At 35.9% G+C, this 24,742-nt stretch overlaps 1 protein-coding gene and 1 pseudogene across 1 annotated transcript in view; both read right to left on the bottom strand.

The window, feature by feature from the left end:
* Nucleotides 1–24,742, bottom strand: part of ZFHX4 (zinc finger homeobox 4) — a 187,068-nt gene that overhangs the window by 117,783 nt on the left and 44,543 nt on the right.
* Nucleotides 18,356–19,727, bottom strand: LOC110567195 (cytochrome c oxidase subunit 6C-like; annotated as a pseudogene).

Here is a 24,742-nt window from a genome sequence, read left to right as displayed (position 1 = left end):
TATAAGAAGATACATGTATTGGGTAAAAATTAAAAAGAATTTTGTAGCATGATGTATTTTATTCATTTTGTTTATCTATATTACAGACATTGTAAAAATTAGAAATCAGATTCTCTTTGCTCTTAGTTTTAGAACTCTAGGCTAAAGAAATGTCTGGCCCAGGGAGTTTTACCCCATTCAAAAAGAATCATGACTTTCCACTCTCTTTCTTATAAATGAATAGGTATCTAGTCAAGCATGCAAAGTTCTGGAAACTGAATACTACTTAAAGTTTTGAACATCTCATCAAGAAAAATGTCCCTGAGTTAATGAGGACTGATAGATACCATTCTTCTGAAGAAACTGAAGAATTCTTGATCTGGGGCAACATACTTGGTCCTGCATGAAACAGTGCTACTTGTTTAGAAATTGACAAAGAGTCAATGAGGTAAGTAAGATAAGTCATATAAAAGATCAATTTATTGTCAGACAGCTGGGACAGGAAACCTCAAACTAGTACTTTATGAAATATTTACATTAAACTGAAGAAAACAGTATGTAACAGAAAATGACTTATCACATATAGATGGTGGAAGGATTCAACTGAATAGTCATGGAATACCATGTTCCAGAAGTGAAGTGAATACATGTAGTATCAATTTTAAAGAAAGCCTGGATTGCTGGAATTTGGCAGTTCATCCCAGACAAGGTCCTCCCTTAATACTGATTTTAATTCATTTTACTGTTTTTTTTTTTTTTCCCACCTGGATTGTACAGAAGATAGCAATTTGCCAAACTTTAAATTATGATACAGATGTGCAGTAATATAGTTTTATAAATAAATAATTTATAATAATTCTAACCCACATAAATTTATTTGGCTTTTACATAAGTTGAAATAGGGAACCACTGAGATTTCTAGACAAAAATGCTTTCAGGAATAAAAACAGTGGATTAAAACGTTCAACATGGTAGCCTTGTACACAGTAGGCAGGAGAGAAAAGGGGCAGTAAGTGGAAAGGCTAGTTTAGAGGCTGTTACAGTGGTCTAAGTGTAGGTAACAATTTTTTTTTTTAAAGAAAAGACACACTTTGAGAGGCCAAGACAGCAGAATCATTTGAAGCCAGGAGTTCGAGACCAACCTGGGCAACATAGTGAGCCCTCATCCCTACAAAAAATTTAAAAATTAGCCAGGTGTGATGATGTGTGCTTGTACCCCCAGCTACTCAGGAGGCTGAGGTAGGAGGATCGCTTGAACACAGGACTTGGAGGCTGAAGTCAGTTGTGATCATGCCACTGCACTCAGGCCTGAAGACAGAGCGAGATTATGTCTCCAAAAAAATAAACAAATGCAAATAAAACAATAAAGTAAAAATGACTTTGAAAAATACATAATTAAAAAGAGATATTAAATACAAAATTACAAAGTTTGGCAATTGATTGGATAAAAACAAAAATGCCAGGTGGTAGGCTCAGCAAATGGGAGAGAAGATGCTCTGCTAGAAGTCAGTAGGAGTAGCTGGATGATCCAAGAAGAAGCTAAAGAGTAGGACATCTGTTAGACTTACAGATGTGAGACACACAGAGGATAAGGATAAAGACCTATGACACATCCATATGAAAACGAAGGATATAGAATTCAAGACAGAAGTTAGGTAACACAAGGATTTAGTAAACATAAAATGACTATTAACGTCATATTAGTAGTTAAGATTATAAAAGCATTTTGAAATTACAATAAAACCAAAGACAGAATGTTGAGTGAAAATGATATTTTAAGAGGACAGAAGGAAGATGTGGAAACAGAAATTTTCATTCATTCATTTTGTCAATATCTATTGCTCTATTAAGTGCCACACTAAATACTAAACTCACAAGAACCAAGACAGAGATGCATGATGTATATTAGAATCAAAAGTCACATTATTTCAATAGTGGCCTTAATCAAGAAATTTAGGTTGACTTGAGTACACATGGACACAAAGAGGAGAACAATAGACACTGGCACTTAAGTGAGGGTGGAGGGTGGGAGAAGAGTGAGGACGGAAATCTACCTATTTGGTTACTATGCTCACCACCGGGGTGGAAAAAACCATTTGTACTCTGAATCCCAGTGACATGCGATTTATCCACATAACAAATCTGCATGTGTACCCTGGAACCTAACATAAAAGTTGAAAGGAACAAAAATTAGGCCTAACAAAGCACGTTTTGTTTTCTTTTGTTATGTTTACAATGATATATTCTTTGTGCAAATATCTCTTGAAAACCAAATATCTAAAAGGAATTTGCCAAATTGTAAAAAGTTTACTAATATGGTTTCAGAAGTTAGATTTCAAAAGTTAACATATAGTCCTTTTTTTCCCTGAAAAATACAGCAAATCGCTAGAGAAATGGAAACCCCACAAATGCAGAATTTAGCTTGTAAGACATTTTCAAAAGATTCTGTTGAAAAGAAAATATAAGAAGTGAAGGTATTGTTCCTTAACATGTCATAATTAGATGAAAACAACATGGCTGTATACGCACAGCATAGTCTTCATTAACTGAAAGAATCCATTGGTGGAATTTGTGGCCATGTAGTAAAATGGCCCCAAGCAGAGGGACCATCAGCAGGGTGAAATGACTGCCAAGGAGAGGTAGAACAATTGCCTGCTTCTTTTACACTGGATTCTACTTCGATTTCTTACATGGTTGTTTAGTCTTAGTTTTGCTTTTAAACTTTACGGTTTCACACGTAAAGACTCTTTCACGTTCTGGTATACGACTGGAAAATGTTATTTCTGGACACCTAACAAAATAATTTTAAAAACTGGTATTTATTTTACACAGTTTGAACAGAAAAAAATACCAAGAATATCTTATTCAAAATAGAATAGCCCAGAGTTTACATTTATAAAAAAATTTTGAGTGAAAAGTGAATAAAAACTTGCATTCAAAAGAATGAAAGTTTGAAAATGGTCACCAGAGGTGAATCCTGCTTTAATTCTCTGCTTAGAATTTCTGTCATAAAAGCAAAAGAAAAAATATATATATTTATTGTTTTTTTTTTGTTTTTAGAACAGGATCTCACTCTGTCACCCAGGCTGGAGTATAGCCATAATTCAATCACAGTTTAATCCTCAGGCCATCCTCCCACCGCAGCCTCCCAAGTAGTTGGGACTAGGCGTGCACTACCATACCCAGCTAATTTTTAAGTTTATGGTAGAGATGGAATCTTGCTTTGTTGTCCAAGCTGGTCTCAAACTGCTGGCCTTAAGTGATCTCACCTTGGCCTCTTAAAGTGCTGGGATTATAGATATCAGCCACTGCTCCTGACCAAAATTTACTTTTTAAAGCAATCTATACACCAGATAATGTTACTTGGATTACAGTCAGGTTAAAAGTTCCCTGAGAACTGACACCTCACAGATATGTTACCAGAAACCACTGTTAAAACTAAAGAAATAAAAGTAATCCTGTACACTAGCAATGCTGTACTTGGCCCATTGTCAAAGATTCCTATTGACAAGGAATCCACTCACTTTAACTCTTGGACCAGGTCAGTATATTACAAGAACTTTGTATTAATTAAAAATAATTTTTCCCTACATATTATAATGTTTAATTGAATATCATTTCATAATAATTACGTTATCCCAATGTATTTTAATCATTAAGAAAACTTTCTCTTGTTCATATACTGTGTCTTTCATCAAAGTTATAAGCTTTTCCATACATAATATTTCAAAAGTCATATTTAGCAAATGTTCTAATTATCTCTAATGTTGACCCTCCTACAGACTCTCAAATGTACACTGAAATCACAATTTTTAGAGGAAAAAAATAAGATGAAAATGTATATATAGATATATATCTTTTAGAAAACTGTATGCAGTAAAATTTAAAAAATAATTGACTTTTCCCCAGCACTTTGGGAGGCTGAGACGGGCAGATCACGAGATCAAGAGATCGAGACCATCCTGGCCAACATGGTGAAACCCCGTCTCTACTAAAAATACAAAAAAATTAGCTGGGAGTGGTGGCGCGTGCCTGTAGTCCCAGCTACTAGGGAGGCTGAGGCAGGAGAATTGCTTGAACCCGGGACACGGAGGTTGCAGTGAGCCGAGGTTGCACCACTGCATTCCAGCCTGGCGCCTGGTGATGGAGTGAGACTCTGTCTCAAAAAAAAAAAAAAAAAAAAAAAAAAAATTGACTTTTTAAGTATCATCACTTTTACTTTAGGTTCTTGAAAAAGAAAAAAAAAAAAACAAGTAAGTACAGACTTATCCTATAAAATGCCACTATTCAGTACCTCTGTCTGATTTTAAAGTCTATATTTTAAATCAATCCTCCCAGAAAGGATAACGAAAACTATACCTACAAAAACAGGAATTTTATTTTACCAATATTTTCAAATACATTTACAACTTATGGGCTTTTTGTGAGCACAGACAAAAAACATAGCTTTCCAACCAATGTCCATTTCTCCCTCTAATTGAAAGTCAAGTGTTTTCAAGGAGGGAGGGTCACAGAGCATTCTGATCGATGTTCAAGTATCATGGGTATGATAGTAAATTTGGTGCTCCAGCAGAGCTGATTTTTAAACTAGGCTTTATAGGATGAACATATGTTCTTTAGTGAAAGAGGAAAGAACATTTCACACTGAAAGGACAGACTGTGTAGAAGGACCAAGGCTGAATGCTATGTCATGATGGCCAACACTGTGGATGGAGAGAGCAGCAATTCCTACACTGACTTGGGCATCACAAGGAGAGTGTTTTTCTAAAACCAGATTTCCAGGTTCTTGCCTAGAAACAGAAACTCCCAGAGGGAGCTTGAGCATCTATAAGTGTTTAGGAAAGCACGAGACATATACAGAATCTTACTCAGTTCTAGATTAAGCCTGAAGTGGTACATACATCATGAGGGATGACTACATACTTTTAAGTAAATAATTTCATTTTTGTTTTCTCTAAAAAAATTTTTGTAATGCAAGAAATTCTTTCAGAAAGTCTAGCATACTGGCTGGGTGTGGTGGCTCATGCCTGTAAGTCCAATCAATGTCCATTTCTCCCTCTAATTGAGAGTCAAGTGTTTTCAATTTGGGGAGGTCAAGGTGGGCCAATCACTTGAGGTCAGGAGTTCCAGACCAGGCTGGCCAACATGGTGGAACCCTGTCTCTACAAAAAATACAAAAGTTAGTTGGGCATGGTGACAGATGCCTGTAGCCCCAGCTACTTGGAAGGCTGAGGTGGGAGAATCACTTGAACCTAGGGGATGTAGGTTGCAGTGAGCTGAGATTGCACCACTGCACTCCAGCCTGGATGGCAGAGCAAGACTCTGTCTCAAAAAAAAAAAAAAAAAAAAAAAAGAGAAAAGAGAGTATGGCATAAATTACTTTTGTTGTTATCACAATTGTATTTTTTTTTTTTAGACAGAGTCTTGCTCTGTTGCCCAGGTTGGAGTGCAGTGGCGTGATCTCAGGTTACTACTAACTCTGCCTCCTGAGTTCAAGTGATTCTCCAGTCTCAACCTCCCGAGTAGCTGGGACGACAGGCATGCACCACCACACCTGGCTAATTTTTGTATTTTTATAAGGGACAGGGTTTCACCATATTGGTCAGGCTGGTCTCAAACGCCTAACCTCAGATGATCCACCCACCTCAGCCTCTCAAAGTGCTGGGATTACAGGAGTGAGTCACTGTGCCCGATACACTATTGTATTTTTAATAGCCAAGACATGGCTAGAAAAGCCACAGGAAGGGCATAGGTACTCACATTTATACTCCTTAAACACTGAAATGGTTAAGCTATATTCAACTAATATTGCAATATTTAAAATAGACCCAACTCTTTTTTCCAAAAAATAGTAATAGAGTTTGACTATGCTAAACTACAGTCTGAATTTCTTATCTAGCGTTCTAGAATAACATTGATGCATCATAATAGGCTTGGCCTTCAAAAGTTACTGAAATAGTAAGTCTCTAGACTTACCAGTTTCTTAATACATCTGCTCCTAACGAAAAGTATTTGCATACAACTATGTTGACAGTGTGACTGTTATTTACCAATAACATCTTTCTAATGACAGCTGAGATTTCTTTAAAAAAAAAAAAAATCTATCACTCAACTCTAGTTAGTAAAATGTTCTAGCTAGACAGTTAAAATAGGCTGTGACTTTAGTTCCTTTACCAGGTATCATTTGGCCTGGATGGATTTATTCCCCAGGACCCAGAGTTGAGAGTTTTAAAGTTTCCTCATAAAACTATGAGTTAATTCAGTTGACCATCACTGAACTTCATGTGTCCCCAAATACACTCAACTTAAAATGGCTGTCATGTGTGGCAGGCATGTTCATGCAAAGCAGAATTGTCTTAGCAGAAACCTGTCACAGAGCAGAGCTCAGATGAATTGGAAATCTATCTGTCACATGTTTGGCATGCAGTCTACAGCACCATATTCAGATGTGCAATGTGGATTCAAGTGATGGTAACTTATCAGTTTCTCCAATCAGAAGCTCCAAGAAGCTGAGACTCTCCTAAGAGATACAAATCACAGCTCAGTCTCTGAGATTCGATCTGAAGGCCTGAAATCTGTGGCTGTGTTAGTGGCAAACTCTATATTCTTATTTCTTTCAACTTCGTTTACATTCTACTCTTTTCCTTTTTTCCATACTTCTGCATTTCAGAGACAAATGATAAATGTAAAAGGTGTAAATGGTTTAAATTGGAGTATGTAAATGTTTGAAAAGAATAATTCTTACTCAAGTCCTTAAAGAAATAGTCTTCTTTATAAAAGGGATGTGTGTGTACTTTCTCACAAGCTGAGCTTCAAATTATCTAACAAGAGTTATAGGATGCAGAGAATGGAAATAAAAAGTGGCTTGTAAGATGTCAGACCATAATACACCTCAGGAGGTCAGGCTAGGTGGCTTGATGAGGGCCTTTTGGTCACTGCCAGCTCCGATTTAGGAATATACTATTGATGGCCACACCAAAGAGGCCTGAAGGAAGTGCAGACTATTAAATCACTTGTTTACCTCAAGTGAGCACCAGTGGTACTCAGTCAATGATTTTATTGATCCAAATACTGTTCAATTAAGTGTGTTTATTTTGATTCTGTGATTAACATGCATTTGTAGAAGGCATACTCACAGTGAAACAAAGTCTAAAATTATCGCTTTCACCTCTGCTTATCTTGTCCTTGTGTTCTAGTGTCATTTTGATTTAATGAATTATACATTAAATGAATAGATATTATAATGTTTAAGAGTAGTATTAAGTGTAATGCTTAACCTCTCAGGTCTTCTAAAAATTTATTTTCTTAGAACAGTCAGTGAAATGACAGAAGTTGGTAATTCAACTTAAGGAATAGGTTCCTGGATGCTAGGTAAGGGTCCAGTTGCATGGGTGCTGATAAAAGGAGCAAGATCGATTTTGCTTCCAAAATTGCCAGATTCAAATTAATAAAGCAATAGTCAAAGAAGGAAAAAAACAGAAGTGCAGTTTATTTGGTCAAATGGGAGAAGGAGACCAAAGCATAATTCTAAGGGTGTCAAGAGTGGAATTTGATGTGGCTCTTTGACGTCACCCAATAAGCGTATCAACATCACCCAAATGTCCTTTTTCTAACCACCTCTTAACATGCAATACCTTCATTCTGTCCTTATTCCTCTTATACATCCTCATTTGTCCCTCTAGGGATATATTTGCCAGACCTATTTATGTGGAAGCACTCTGTGCCGAAACCAATCAGCAATGATTCCCACATAACAAGACAACCAGAGAGAACATTACTTCTGAGATTCTATTTAAAACTTCAACATGCCATTGAATGAAAGCTGGGAAATATAACCAAAAATGCTGGCTAGAATTCTTCAGAAATTTTTCTGCTCCTGTCTTTATTATAGCTAAGGCAAAGAGCATGATCATTTCTGAAACAGGAGGAATACACAAAAGCTGGGACCACTCTTTTCCCCAAAATATACACATTCTGAAAAAAACTGTTTTTAGATAGTGATATAAAGAATGGGAAACTCTGTAAATAGAAACTTTCTGATTATTTTTAAGGTGTCTCCATTTCTATCTCTACTACAAAGCCCTTCCAGGTTGCTCAGGCTGTTTCTTTGTTTCTCCTGTCAAATAAAAACCTGCCTTGTTTCTACCCAAAAGATACATTTATCTCTTCTGAATCTTGGCCCACACAAATACAAATTTAATAACTTATTCCAGTTGTCTTAGCTCATGAGATTTTAAACTTGGGATAAGGATGGAGAGTAACCACTGTACTTGACGTTGCTCCTGGTCATTGGAATGTGGTCTTCACACCTCCTGCCTGAGTTGATATTGAAAAGGAGAAGTTTCCAGTTGAAATTGCTTTATTTATTTTTATTTTCTTCCCCAACAGAGCTGCAGTTTTTAAATTGCTGAAGTGCACATAATTTAAACACATAGATCTCATTCATGGGAACGCAGCCACCTCTCTATTGCATCGCTTCACGCATGGCTAAACTTCCCTGGAGAATGAATTATATTCCACTTCTGGAATTCACTATCATCTGTTCCTAGTCTCTAGATATTCTGAATCCTCCGTGTAGTATTTGCTGCACTTCATCATCTCCTCCAAGCAGGTTTTCCTTAGTTTGTTTCCTTGATCCTTTACTCTTATAATTTTCTTTTTAATCTTTCAGAAAATTTCCTTCATTGGCTTCTCCTTTCTTATCACCACTCATATGTAGAGGTGCTTCTGCTCATGCCTGGTTTTACTTGGAAATCTCATCCACCTTCATTAAAATACCTATAAATTCAATTGATGTGATTTTTCAAAACTCTATCAGCAGCCTCTGATCTCTGCAGTTTGACTTCTTCCCTTAGATGTCCTGTAAAAACTTCACACACAAATGTGCTAAATATTGCACGCATTGCTCCTTTTTCCTCAAATAATTTCCCCCTTTTTAAAAATCTATTTCTGGCACAACTGCCTATCTCAAATAATTTTCCTTTTTGTTAAACTATTTCTGGCATAACTGCCCTCTCAGTTGCCATGTGTTTAAAAAACAGCTTAACCGCTTGTAACTCTTCTGACTTTCTTTACCTTTACCTCCTTTATAATCAACTTTCAAGTTTTATAAATTTTATTTCAGAAAAATGTTTTCCATACTTCCCCCTCCCCATTTCAATTTTTACTTCAAGTCTCTGTTTACCTATATCCCTACAGCATTACAGGAGTGGTCTCCTTGACTCTAATCTCTCAAACCAATCCATCCCACACTCTTTCATTTCCATAGGTTTTTGGGAAACAGGTGGTATTTGGATACATGAGTTAGTTCTTTAGTGGTGATTCGTGAGACTCTGGTGCACCCATCTCACAAGCAGTGTACACTGAACCCAATTTACACTCTTCTTTCCCTCCCTCCTTCCCAACTTGCTTTCCCTCTCTTCCTCTCTTCTCCCTTCTTCCCTTCTCTCTCCTTTCTCCTACTCTTTTTTTCCTTCCTTCCTTTTTGTTCTTCCTTTAATATTATAAACATGTTCTAAGCACCAGGGAATACAAATAAAAAACAAGCATAATATCTCCCATCAGAATTTTTCTAGATGAATCTTCCACAAGACTCTCCTGACCAAAATGAATAAAGATTTACAAAACACATACAAAATAAGGTTCATGTTGTTTTATCTAGTATTCAACAATTCCCTTCCACTGCCATATATATCACATATAAATGGTCTAATGTCAACTTATTTTTCAGGTCTACCTTATTTTCTGTTGTAAACCAAGTAGTTTTAATTCTTCAAAAGAGTTGCCCCATGACTTTCAATCAATGATCCACAATACTAACTACCAATCTGAGACTGAAAGTTCTAAGTCTATTTCTTCATGAGGTAAGAAGAAGACAACCATCTTTAATAATTTTAGGGCCTGAATTTCTTCCAAAGGTCTGGACCTATAAATATAACAAATACGATGTATTCATATCACTTGCGAATGTGTGAATGATATTAAACTCATAACATTAAATTTTAAATTGTATATTGTTTTTCTCCTGACCATTTCATTGACTTATAATGGGAAATAATGCCTATAACAACATGGAATTACTCATGCTCTCATTATACCTTTTATTATTCCTCCCTACTTACCCCCATCTTTGCATGCATCAATCCTATAAAATATTTTTAGGGCCGAATAAACAACAATCTCTATGAAGCCTTTCCTGATCATTCGGATGAAAATAATTCCTTGTCCTCTTGCCTCTTGCCCACTAAATACCCACATTTCAATATGCTATCTTTGTATTCTCTTAAGAATGAACTCAGGCACACATAAGGAGTGGGTCTAGCAAAATCTTTTGTTTCTTGACTCCTAGATAATGTTCCAAAGAAACCATGAGTTAGTTATATTATGATCTCTTAGAACCAAGGTTACCACAGTTGATAGCTCCTTTCTTGGTATTTTCAAGGAGCAAGATGAATAGAAAGGGACAAAAATAAAGACTTAAGAATAACAGTTTTTAAAGTTTTGAAATTGAACACGGACTTCTATAAAAAGGAACCACAATCAAATGTAAACGAACAGTTTGTTCTTGGAGAAGGCTCTAAGTATCCTAATCCTGTTGTCTATGACAGAATGATATGGTTTTGCCAGACTTACACCTTAGTCGCTGCTGATCTAATGATTCAAAAACAGGAGGAAAAGCTTCCTAAATCATGGTTACTGCATGAGCTTCCTTACATGGGTCTAGAAGAATTTAATATAGAAAAAAAAAAAAAAGCAGAGTGGGCATGGTGGCTCATGCCTATAGTCCCAGCATTTTGGGAGGCTGAGACAGGCAGATCTCTTGAGCCTAGGAGTTTGAGACCAGCCTGGGCAACATGGTGAAACCCCATCTCTACTAAAAATACAAAAATTAGCTGTGTGTGGTGCCAAATGCCTGCGGTCCCAGGTATTGGGGAGGCTGAAGTGGGAGGATCACTTGAACCCAGATGTCAAGGCTACAGTGAGCCGAGATTGTACCACTGCACTTCAGCCTGGGTGACAGAGTAAGACTCTTTCTCTATAAAAGAAAGAAAAGGAAGAAAGGAAGGAAGGAAGGAAGGAAAGAAAGAAAGAAAGAGAAAGAAAGAAAAAGAAAGAAAGGAAAAGAGAAAGAGAAAGGGGGAAGCAAGGAAGGAAGGGAGGGAGTAACGGAGGGAGGGAGAGAAAGAGGGAGGGAGGAAGAAAGGAAGGAAGAAAAACAGTAGAACCAAATCTTGGTCTGCTGATTTCTTTGGCTTTATACAAGAAATATGGATAGACAGTGAATATGTGAAATTAAGCAAATCAGTGGCTTTGGTTCAGTGAGGAAAGTTTTGGGCAAATGTTACTGTAGTTATAAAGATTGTGGAGATGCCACCACCACTTCTGTTCCCCTTAGACAACCTGAACTTGCTACATGACCAGCCATCTTCAGAATCAGCTTACCAAATCTATACTTGATCCCCACCCTGAGTGAATACGGATGTAAATACTTATTCCTTAACTGACCTGGTTAGATCATAACTGTGTGAGCATCATCAGAAGACACACTCATAAGCCTTGGGATCTTAATGGGGGCACCTAGGGTTCAGGGGCAAGGCTAGGTGCCCTGAGGATGTGGCTTTTCTTTACCTATCCACAAGAAAAACAAAACTTTGGATAAATGTGCCACTAAAAATAACCTTGAGTACCACTGTTACGAAGTCTTCCTCCTATTTCTGATGCCTTAGCTCATTAATTTGTGAGGTGCTTATCTCCACATGTAACTGATTCACTAATTAAATTCTAAAAAACGGAAATATTTTGTCTCTTCATTTAAGAAGCCATGCCACACTGTTCCCTTCAAGAGGGATCTCTGTCTTGATTCTTAAATGGAGATCTCTAGATTTTTTTGACTCGATTTCACATGTATAAGTATGAATTTAATCACACAGAACATGAAAGAATTCAAATTGAAGAAACACAGTACCATTTTGGATTGGTACTAACACACTGCTAACAAGTTATAATGGATTCTGACAAATTAATGGTGAATGTAACCACTTTTCACAAATAGCCTATCCTAAATGCAATTACAATTAGCTTGTCTCCATACAATAGCATAGTAGGTAAATTCATAAAAATAATTACCATTTTTGTCACTCACTATATTCCAGGCACTATACAAAGCAGATAACATTATCCTTGGTAATCCCCACAAAAACCTTATTATATAGGTAGTAAAATAATCCCACATCATAAGTGAAGAAACAGAAGGTAAGAGAGGTTAAGTAACTTGCTCTATGTCACACAACAAATATGTGACCAACCTGAGACTTAGATGCAGGCTTCCCTGACTCGGAAGCCTTTGATTACTATAATGCTCTGCCTAATAAGCAACTGAACAATGTACAGAAAATGCTGAAGAACCTTAAACATCATGGTAGTATTAGTCTATACACGTAATTGTTTATTTAGTCATTAATAAAGTAATCCATCAGAATAAAATGTCTTATGGCCATTTTATGACAAGGTAATGAGAAGACAAATGCATAAGCTTTTAAATGCCCTCTGATATTTTCTTAAAGTCAGAATATTTTTTTAAAATCTGTGTCAGTTATAACTAAGAAAAGGTAAAACTGGATAAGTATGTGAGAGAGGGTAAATTTACTCATCTCAGAGATGTAGCTGGGCAGGTTTATTACTTAGAGCGTAAAACACTGTGATTGTAGATAGGGAAAACATCAGTGTGAATTCCACCAGTAAGTCCATTTTTAGGATTCAGTAAACAAGTGTTTCAATTCTAAGAATGATTTTGGTGGTGAAAGCAACCATGTATTTACTGGAAGTAATCAGCTTCAGGAGAGGGATGGAAAATTCTAGGTTAAATGCCCATGTTTGTAGTGTCTTATTATTCACCTGTGTCATCTGATGGTCAATGTTCCTTTTATCTGTGATGACATAATGCTGGGTCTGGATGCTTGAGAGCAGCTTCAGGACAACCCTTACAAGTAATCAAAGTATTTTTACCTTGCTTTTTTGAAAAACTTGAAGGACACCTTACGATTTGAAATTACCTGCATTTTTTTGGCAATATAAGCAACCATTAATTCATGACAAGCTGCTCAAAAATCAATTCTATATGTAAGGCATTCGAGTTATATGTCCAGAAATCTGGCAAACTTTTGTCTCAATGGCTAGAAATTACCTGTCTGAGGAAGTCAGTGAGCCAAACTACGTGGACTGTTCTAACCTCATTCTTTCAGTAAAATGAGAGGTATAAAAAGATTCTTTGTTTCTATTTTTCACACTATATTTCTCTTTTTGATCTGCTTACTTAGTATAGTTCTTATGTTTATTTTTCTAAAGAGAATATGGCCCAGATTTTTATATTAGTTTAATATTTCACCCTAATAAATGTTTTCTTTAGAAGACATTCCTGTCTATAAACTGAAATTCAAACCACAAAGGAAAAGTTTATTAAGAACAAAGTAAACTTGGTCAGAAATACACTAACTAATTTTATTAATAAAAATTCAATTTACTTATTTCTCAAACTAAATTCAAAACACAAATTTATCTCGGTTTTTTTTCAAGGCTTGCCTTAACAACTTATCCATTCATTTTAGACAAGTCAGTCTAACTACACTTTTATATTAACCATACATGCCACTTCCCTTGATTGAAAAATGTTGTTAGGTTGAAGTCAGTTTTTTTTTAAAATTATGTTCTAAGCCCTAAAGGATAAACATTTATCCACTAAGACAGAAGGATAAAGATTTTAATGGCATCTTGCTTTAGGATTCAAAATAAATAAGGCAAAGATGAGTTTCCATCTTCTTAAGACTAAATTACAGAGATTAAAATATATAAACACAAAATGAATGTGTTCCATTTGCATATTATATTTCGCTCTTAAAGTTGATATTGAAGATTAAGGGTCACCATTTAATCCTCACTATCCTAATCCCTAAAATTACAAAGACAGGCATAAGTGCATGTCTGCTGCACTAAATTACCTTGAAAGAAAGCAAATTCCGGATGAAAAGGGAAGCATATTTATATTATGGTGATTTAAAATCTGTCGCCTAAACACATCTTCTCCTCTCGATCCATTGACCTAAATTGCACACTAAAAGCTTGTTTGTCTGCAAATGGGCAGCTAACACTTTGAGACAATCCAGAGATTCTTCACTTATGCAGAATCATGCCAACAATTTTTCTGACTACAATAAACACTGTCTTGTTCATATTCCACAGAAACAGAAATTGTGTTATAAAACAGAAGACTTTCTTTACAGTTTTAAAACCATTTCCTGGATAGTTAATTATGAAAATTCACAACTCTGGATATAAGAAGTTGTGGATGCAAAAATATTTATAAAGATATTTCACTAAAATACTACCTAATCAAACAAAATATTGCTAATTTTGTTGAATTCTAATTCTTTTTTTGCGTGTGTGAAAACAGAAAAGATGAGCTTTTTTCCATAGTTGGAAAATGCTTTATAGACAAGGATTAACTTCCTGGATATTCTTGTAACACTTTCTGAAATCTGAAGTCCAGTGTGATGAATTTTCAAGGCAAAATATACTCAACTCACAGATTAATTTAGTGGCTCAAAAATCTACAAAATTCTTATTTTCTTTTGGAAAACACATTAATATCAACGTGCTTGTGTACAACAAAAACAGCATAATGGCATGGCAGAATAGTATACATGTGGAAAAGATCAAATTTCTTCCTAGGTCCTGCTGATTTTGTCAGATATACATTTACTTTATAAGGCAATTTTCTGAAATCACATTATATATATCAATCAGATCATAACACTGGAATAGACTTGGTTTCTCTATAAATCTGTTCTATCATCAACAGAGTATCATGTGTCTTCCTTTAAAATATGCTTCAAACAATTTTGTGTATCTCTGAAGAATGGGATCCCCACTGTTAAAATCTATACTATCTGTGTGCATATGTAACAATTTGTATAAATTCAGGTAATATTCTTATTACACGTTATAGTGTACTGAAGACTAAAATACGTCTGTGTTCTTGAATATATTTCAAAAACTACACAGTGTGATGTTAAATTAGCATGATGCTATCTTTGCTACTGTAAACATATGTTCAAGAATATTTCAAAGCACATTGAAAATGTTTTACTGCAAATCCTCATTTTATGTATATGTGAAAACTACAATGAAGAGGTCTAATCATCTTAAAAGGGAGAGTACACTGCAAATGATCCAGTGACACTCAGCATTTCAGGGCCAAACCCCTGCTGTTTAGCCACAGTAGTTACAAAAGCAGACTAATGAAAGCCGCAAAAATTACAATTAATTTTCATTCCAAAGAAATTATTCTGCTCTAATCAACTGCCTATCAAATGTCAGTGCAAATTATGCTAAAGAAAAAAAAATATTAGGCCAGGTTTACAGAGTAAAATTTTCCTTATACTGTATTAGAATAAAGAATGCCTGTGTGGGAATTACTTTTAATGAACAACAAATTACAATTACTAAACTAAATGAACCATCTGCCTTTTTTTGTTTGTTTTCACGGCCTCACTGGTGCAGAATGCATTGTCAGCTTAATTCCCATTCAAAATGGCAGAGTGCCTCATCACCAGGCTCTCACGTCCATAACATTTTAACAGAAAATCTGTAACAGATGTTTTCAATTTTAGGAAGAGGACAAGTATGTTTTATAAATATGTTCTAAACATTAAAGGCTGGCATTTATAATAATAAGGTACATGCCTTTTTCAGACTGGAGCACTGGGATAACTAAGTACTCCTAAGCCCTAAATTAGCACATAAAGTATTCATAGAGCAATACCAATAAAAACAAGTCCTGATGTACTTTATTAAACATTTCATTCAAGTAAATGTGTTTTGTCTCTCTCCTCTAATAGGTGATCATTTGTTTCAAAGGGGCATGCATAAGGACATTCAATGAGGACATCTATTATCAAACCTTTACAGAAAGGTTTAAAGTGGTTAGCTGGATATATCATCTGGCATTGGCATAAAACATTAAAAATGGAAAATCAGTCTCTTATTAGCGTGTGTCTCATATTAGCTGGGCTTTCCCTGCTAAGGTTTGGGGACCATGATACTATAAAACACTTGGAAGATTGACTTTTATCAGGGCCATTTATGGAAGAGAAAATCCAATATGGGCATGATCTTAAAAAGAAGGAATAGCATATGAATAATATCTTAATATAATGCAAAAGAAATCTTTACTAAAGTAAATGAATATGTTTTCTTCATACTGCTATTTTAGGCATTTACAAGTAGCACTGACTCAAAACTGCAGGGAGGGCATGCTTTAAAATAGTTCTTTAACATCTGTTATTAAATTTTTTTTCTTCTTTTAAATGAAAGGTATTATCCTGACATCCCCCGGGGCTCTGGGTCTCCATTGATCCACTGCACACGCACAGCACAGACAGGAGTGGTGCGAGCCTCTTACTACCACTAGTATGCCTGAGCACAGACGTGGGGGATCAGGTCTAAGGGAGACAGGAGAACAGCTAGGCTTTCATATTTACCCAGTCCTTAGTTTCTCCGCTGAGATGACCAACACAGAAAAACAAACAAACAAACAAAAACTATTGACAAAACTGATAGTTTATTTTCAAAGAGCAAAATGGACTGGTCCTCTATCTTTTCATGCTTTTACTAGCATTGTTTCACTTTCATTTTAATTTAGAGCTTTGTACAATCCCATCCCCCTAACCTCCACTCCTGGACAATCATTGGAAATCCAGATACCTTACTGCAATTAAAAAACAAAAGAAAATTGTATTAGATTATTTCATGAGCTAGACACAGAGAGGGATATATGATTCCAGGCCTCTCCACAGGCTGGATGAATCTCTGCCTAAATAGTCTTTGCTTTGAGTGGATATTTAACTCTCATCTGCAGTGGGAACTAAAATGTGCTTCTTTGGAAAAGCAGCTTGCATACCAGGGTCCACTCAGTGTAATGGTGTCTGCTTTGAAGATTATTTTAATCTCCCCCCCACCCTTTTTCTGAAAGGAAAGACTGAAAAAAATGACAGCTCCATTATTAGAAATGCAGCTTCAGAAACAAACTAATGGAGAATCCTTCGAAGGTATACTATTGAGGGAAAACCACAGTTTTTAAAAGCCCTTCCTTATTTTTGCATTTTTATTTTATGATAGGCAGTCATGCTTTCAAAACATTGTGTTTCATATTTGCTTTTTATTTTGCATTTGGATCAATGGAAATCAACTAAGGCATTTTTCCCTGTGCTTTATTTTCTTAATTTTACCCTACAGTTATGGCTGAGTTAGAGGCCAACTGTAGCCACTGCTTTTGAAGAACTCCAAGGCAATGTTTAATTTTAGGTAAAAATTACTTTCTGTAAATAAAATATATATGATAATGATGTAGCTTGTTATTAGTTTTTAGCTACATTTTAAGTTTACAAAATATTGTGAATATTAATAATTTAACAACTATACTTAACATATATATGACCTTAGATATCCCATAAAACAGACTGCCCTTCTAAAAGGTCAATTTTGAAACATAGTTACTTTCACCTGAATATGCCTTTATTAACCTACTAATACTGATGACATACATAACTATAAAATGTGAAGAAATTCAAATCATGATAAAATATTCCTTTGTGAAAAATATTGTAACTGAGAATTTATTAGAAATTACCATATATTTTTCTTGTTACAAAAATGTGGTCATGGTCAGGCACGGTGCCTCCTGTCTGTAATCCCAGCACTTTGGGAGGCTGAGACGGGAAGATCACCTGAGGTCAGGAGTTCAAGATCAGTCTGGCTAACATGGTGAAATCCCGTCTCTACTAAAAATACAAACATTAGCAGAGTGTGGTGGTGCACACCTGTAGTCCCAGTTACTCGGGAGGCTGAGGCAGGAGAATTGCTTGAACCCAGGAGGCGGAGGCTGCAGTGAGCCGAGGTCACCTACTTCACTTCAGCCTGGGTGACAGAGTGACACTCTGTCTCAAAAAAAATCATAAATGTGGCACCAGCAACGGTCACATAAAGTAAAAATTAATTCTCATATCCCACGATAAAAATGCTAGCTAAAATTAGTAAGTCCAGCGTGGTCAGCATTCATTCCTTTGATTCCAAAATATATATTGACACTACTTTTGTTAAATATTGATAGAATGTTGTTCTACTTTACTGATACTGAAAATGTGAAACAATGGACTTATTTACTTTTGAAACTTGAGATTCTTTTATTTCTATTTGTAATAAAATTTTTGATCATATTCATTAAACCGAGTAGGAAAGAAGTGGAGCAGCTCTGCTATTCACTCAAGCCCGTGTACTCACTGGCCATGTACCGCTAATAGCTGCATCACATCAGTCTCCCAGTGCTAAGAAGATAAATACCTTCAATTATACTGACTCTCAACTATAACCTGGAGAGGAAACAACCAATTCTTTCTTGACTCAGACAATGGGCTTCTCTCCCTTCTCCCCATCTCCAAACTTGACATTCACCTATGCAAATCCCGCTAGGATCAAGCCAAATTCTTCCTGTTTTGACCTACTAACTGTACTCTCTTTTAGCTGTAGAAGAGCTTACCACTATGTAACTTTGTGATCACTCTCTAGACAGTGGTCTTACAGGTACAGGGTCTGAGAACTTTATGAGCGGTCTGAACACACTCTTCACAGAGAAAATGTATGCTTTTGTATATACTCAGGACTGTCTCCTTCCACATCTTTCTAGATATTTTTTATTTGTTAATTGTTTATTTATCAAGAGAAACTATTTCTTGTCTCCTTCCACATCTTTCTAGATATTTTTTATTTGTTAATTGTTTATTTATCAAGAGAAACTATTTCTTAGCCCACATATTCATGTGTCATAGTTCAAGAACCCAAGTCAGTGACAAACTTCTAGGTAATTCAACCTGAAGAAATTCTTTCTATTCCAAGATCACTTTATACTACGAAAGATACCCGCCTTCTTCGTCTCCTCAAAATCTTTCTCAGGATCGTAATTTCTGTAGAAATCTGCTTATGCCTTCTTTCTTGGTTCAGACATACCAAACTTATAGAGAGCTGCAACCCCCAGGGATACCAAGAATGCTCCAACCATGTTAATTCACAGACACCTGGCCAGAAGGCCACGCATCTGGGGTTTTGCCAAAACTTCAGAAGCCATGGTAGTTACTGTCCTTGATACGTATGCCAACCTCAACACCAACGTCCTTCCAGAGTGATGGAAAAATGGATGGGTGCATGGGTCCCAGATGGGTAGCATCAGCCTTTGGAGAAGCTTATCAGTAAAGAATGATTATTAGAGCACAGTCCCCAGGAGAGAAGCCAGGGTTCACATCCCAGTTCCTCAAGTATCTGCATGACCTTGGGAAAGACATCTGACCTTGCTATACTCCATTTCCTAATCTGTACAACTGCATGTACTACAGTGGGCTGTTGTGAGGACCCAAAGAGGCAATGGACATAAAACATTCCTTGCTACATAGAACTTTAGCTAAGATGTAGCAGTACAAAATGTAGGAGCTTTATAGATGTTGTATTAGTTTTTGTGTGTATCTCTTATCATCCCCAAGTCAAGGACCACGTGCTAATTAAGTTTGCATACCCCAGGGCACCTTAAAAGTAGTTTTATTTATATTTATTTATTATTTTCTATTTATTCCAATTTATTTATTATTCTATTTTACTTATTCTATTTCTAATTATTTTTATTATTTATTTATTATTTGTCACCCAGGCTGGAGTGCAATGATGCAATCTCAGCTCATTGCAACCTCTGCCTCCCAGGTTCAAATGATTCTCACACCTCAGCCTCCCCAGTAGCTGAGATTACATGTGCCTGCCACCACACCCAGCTAATTTTATGTTTTTAGTAGAGACAGTGTTTCATCATGTTGGCCAGGCTGGTCTTGAACTCCTGACCTCAAGTGATCCACCTGCCTTGGCTTCCCAAAGTGTTAGGATTAAAGGTATGAGCCACCATGCTCAGCCTGTAAGTAGTTTTAAAAGTATACTGTTGAAGAAAAACTCTTAATAAAGACATGAATTTTTTTAACAGCATATTATATGAACCAAGTTTGCAGAATGAATACATTTTCTTTAGAGTTTAAAACTCTTCAGTCATTATCTCTTTGTCCATGTGGTCACAAAGCATTCCACTGGCCACAACTAAACCGGTTCCTTCTTTTTAAAAATAATACAGATGGTCTTCTTTGGGGGATGGTTTTAATATTGCCTGTCTGCCAGGAAGGAGACTCCTCAAGGTCTCCTTTGTCCTTATGATTCCAAGATGAATTACTTTTTCCAGAATCTTCTAATTCAGTTGTTCCAGAGGTAAATTAATTTTTATTAACAAATAGAAACACAAACAAACAAACACCAAGTTCTCCTTTGTTGCTTTGAAAATTGTTTTCTCCCAGTTACACGGAAGGATCTCCAGTTCTTTCCGACACACAGTACAAAGATTCACGTGGCCTAACTTCACATCCCTTTATTATTTCATAGACTTCAGCAAATTCTGCTCCTATTCTTCTCCTTTTGAGATTTATTAATACCAGCTTTTAGTCATCTGTAAACCCATACAGGCTGGCTGCAAACATTCCTGTTACCCTGGTCTGGAGCTTTTCAATCTGTTATATGTCTTTTGGGGTGAAAGGTTCACATCTATGATATTTCTGTTTTGTTCATGCTGATGCAATAGAATTTTATAACATACAACAAAGAGCTAGAATCTCAGCACCAGCATATGTAAAATTATGTCAGGAGAAAAGGGCAAATCCCAGGACCACTGTAAGAGGCAGAGTCTGAGAGGCCCCATTCTCAAGCCATCTATCCCGTGGGAGCACTTTTCCAATTAATTGGAATAATATGTCACCTAAATTGAACAACAGAAATCATCTCTGCTCTCTAAAACCATGAAAATTAGATATTTTGTATAAAAAGTAAGTTAAAAGGGGGCTTGTTAATTAACAATTTAGCAGAATAATTTCAAGTCACAGCTCCCCACTTCACAAGCTCCTCTTCATTCCGAACCAAATAAAAACAAAATATTATTTGAGCAGGACCATTGTTTCAGCCTTAACCCATCAATTTACTCACAGATTTATTTAAGTTCTTACACACAACTAAGCTTCCAAGCAGAAGGTACACACTGTATTTCTCCTCTTGTCTCGTTGATGCTGGCTATCATTACAATTATAGTAAATCTGTAGGGCGGGGAATGTGGAAATGAACAGAAAATTCTTCCAAAGTTTCTGCATTAATTATCTTTTTATTGTGATTGTATGTAGCCTACTAAAAGATTTTTAATTAAACAAATTCTTGCTCAATCAAACCCTTTAAGAACTACTAACAAGAGCAATTTCAGAAAGAAGGTTGATGTACCAATGCTTTAGCATTAAATTATATTTGACCTTGAAGTATTAACATAGGCAATGAGGTCATATTCATCATCATGAGATTATTTGGAGGTCAAGTCTTTCAAATAAAACTTACATTTTCCTAAAACCTATGAACATGGTGGGAAATCTTCTGATCATCAGAACAAAAATCACTTATTTCAATAATTAATAGAACTAGTTGTGAAGATGAATATTTAAAGAGTCAACACAAAAAGACCTTGATGATTCAGGGTAATCACTTCCCTAACGATTGGGGGTTGCTCTCCCAGACTGTGTTAGATGTCACTAATAACCTATTTCAAACCTGTGACTTTGCAAGGACCTCATTTTGATGGCCTAATAGTGTCAGGCAGAGATTTCAATGTTTAAATTATTAAAAACCATGATAAAGGCCGGTTCTTACACCTGCATTGAAAGGGTGTATGCTCTTCCTTTCATCTCTTGATTAACATGGGGCAGACTTTCCAATTTGTGGATTAACTATACCTTTCACTAGTTCTTTTTCACTCACTGATTTCCTGCCTCTTGGCCATTTCTTAGCTCATTTTCATATCCCCCAGAGGGGAAAGAGAAAATTAAACTCAAACCTATGGAATTTGCTCTAATGAAAGGAAAAGGAAGTGATTGGAAACCAGTGGCTAAAATGAGGTTTGGGGATTTTCATACTTGCCTTGGTTCCAGTTAACCTAGAATATCAGGGGCCTACTTTATATGAAGTCATTTATCCTCCACCTCCACAACATGATTTAACCGTGACCAGGATGGGAAAGCTATTACACAAACCAGAACTTTCATAAAGTTTCTTAAATAAAATTATATTTAAGATGATAATATAAATCTTGAGACAGATATATATTTAAGATGCAAAATTTCACAGAAACAACTTGGACCACACACACATCTGTTCTGACTTCAAAATTATTTTATGGATTGGCCTATATATATATATATATATATATATAAACTATAACTGCTTAGAATGTAATAAGTTTCTGCTTATTTGTTGCTTTTACTGATAGAGTATTCCAGCTCAAGTCCCCCAACGGGTTAATGCTGCTGAGTGAGATGAAATTCATGAGCATAATCCTAAACAAGTGAGGTGAAGTTCTATCAGGTCTATTTCAGCTATCAGGGATTACCGCTAGCTGTCTAATCCTGCTGAGCCTCAGGGAGGAACGTTCTATTGTATTTGAAATCCTGGCCAGGAAAGAACAGAAGGTTAAATGGGTGCCTTGCTCTGTAATCAAATATCACAGGCACTACTTATCTATTCAATGAACAACTGACGTAGAAAATCAATTAGGAACCAAATAGCTTCTTAGGAATTTCTACCCAGAAAGAGGCAAGATTTTCTTTTAGTGAATTTATTTGGTATGTTTTATGGTAGAATACTATGAATTGTGAAGTTCCAAAAGTTGTTTTAGCTGGTTTCTGAAATACGTATTCCTGCAGGCTCTAGAGCTTCTGTGCTATTTGCTTGCAAAACCGGGAGGATTTTAGGAATAATGATACCACACTCCGGGACAGCGACTGAGTCACTTACCTAAGGAAAGGAGCAGCCATACAAAATCAATCCACATGAAATACTGTTAAATCTGGATAAAAGTTCTGAGTGATAATGCAAATCTGTATTATTATGTGTTTATTGAGATGACAAATAATTTACCTCTTCTTAAATGCATTCCTTTGACAGTGCATCATCATCTTCTATGAAAATATTATGAGCGGGTGAAAAGGACAGAGGGTAAAAAAATAAGGTGGCTGCAGCCCCAAGAGCTCTTTGTTTCCAGCAGTAAGAGGCTCCTTTTGGTGATCTGAAGGTTAACACCCTTGTCTCACTACCCTCATGCCCTACCTGTCACTCTGAGTAGATGTCACAGTTCATGCACACAGACAAACAGGCTGACCTGGCCAGTCAGCTTGACCTTGGACAGGCCTAAGATCAAATATGGTTATTAATATTGGGGACAGTCAAAATGTAATCTTCCAGACACTGGAGAATTGAGCTAGAAATTATGCACTTCCTGTCAATCAGAAGCATCATGACACTAAGCATTAAAATGGTCATCTGGACCCGCGCAGGAATTAAGATAAACTTCTTTTTTTCTGTTCTGTGAATGCTGTTGAGTTAAATTTGCTCAGGGCCTTTACATGCTCAACTTATCTGTCCTTACACTTTCAAATTATTTTTGGACTCTGCTTTATGAGAGTTTTTTTATAAGGTAATCTATTTGCAGGCTAAAGCAGATATAATTGGAAAAATATTGCCCTTTCGTAGTCAAGGAAGATATTTTACAAATGGGATGGAATACTTTTAATACTCTCATTGTAGTTCAATGTGCATATAATTTTAACCATGGGTTCTCATTCTCTATAATTGCTATTCCTTATTTCTCTTAGAATATATCCATAATATGGGCTAAAAAAGGGAAATATAAAAAAATCACTTAAATGCCTCAGCAAATACAAAATGTGTAACAGTAATAAATGTATTACTATCTCAAACTGCTACTGAAATGAAAACAGATATTTAATCTAATATTCCTTCCATAATTTATAATATCATTTCCACATTCCTCTTGATAAGATGGTTATGCATCCATTATGATTTGGCCAAAATCTCTGAAAAAAGAATATCAATATTTCCAATAAAAAATGTAGTTTGAAAATCATCATTAACTTTCTCCTTAAGGACAGATCCAAAACAATACAAATAAAGGAAACAAACGTATTCAGTTCCTGGGAAGAACTTGCAGTCTGCACTACAAATGCTACATTTTAGCATAGCAATAAAATCATTTTCTTTGAAGAAAAGATAGGCTGTTTTGATTTTTGTTGTCTGCAAATTTCCAAAAAATATCTTCTTTAAAAATGTATTAGGACTAATGTATCTTAATGAGATATTTTTGCATATTAAACTATTTATTTGAGCTCTTTGTGAAGGTACACTCAAGGCCTTCACACCACTGGCAGGAAGACTTTACAGGGTATGTAGAATTATGGTACAATAAACTACCCCACTCTTTTAAGCTTCAGATATTTTATATCAGTTACTTCCTCAAGCAACACAGATCTATTAATGCTTTAATTTGTGACACTGCTAACTGCTATTAACACATTATGACTATGAAATATCCCTGCAATTGTCTGGCACAGGAGGATGATATGTTTGTCATAGCAGTGCAAACTGTTTTAGATCACACAAACATATAATACTGTACTATGTGTTTTAGTTAAGCACAAAGCTCAAAAGGTTTATAGTGCACTGATGTTTGCTCATTGATCATTACCTTAAAATAGCAAGGCAGTGTAAGAATGCCTTCCACCCTTCACTGATCTATATCTATCAACTG

Source organism: Aotus nancymaae, unplaced genomic scaffold (genome assembly GCF_030222135.1).
Source record: "Aotus nancymaae isolate 86718 unplaced genomic scaffold, 86718_ANA_hifiasm-v0.15.2.pri h1tg000036l, whole genome shotgun sequence".
NCBI classification, from domain to species: Eukaryota; Metazoa; Chordata; class Mammalia; order Primates; family Aotidae; genus Aotus; species Aotus nancymaae.
Note: the sequence above shows the minus strand (reverse complement) of the source record. Positions and strands in the feature narration are given on the sequence as shown.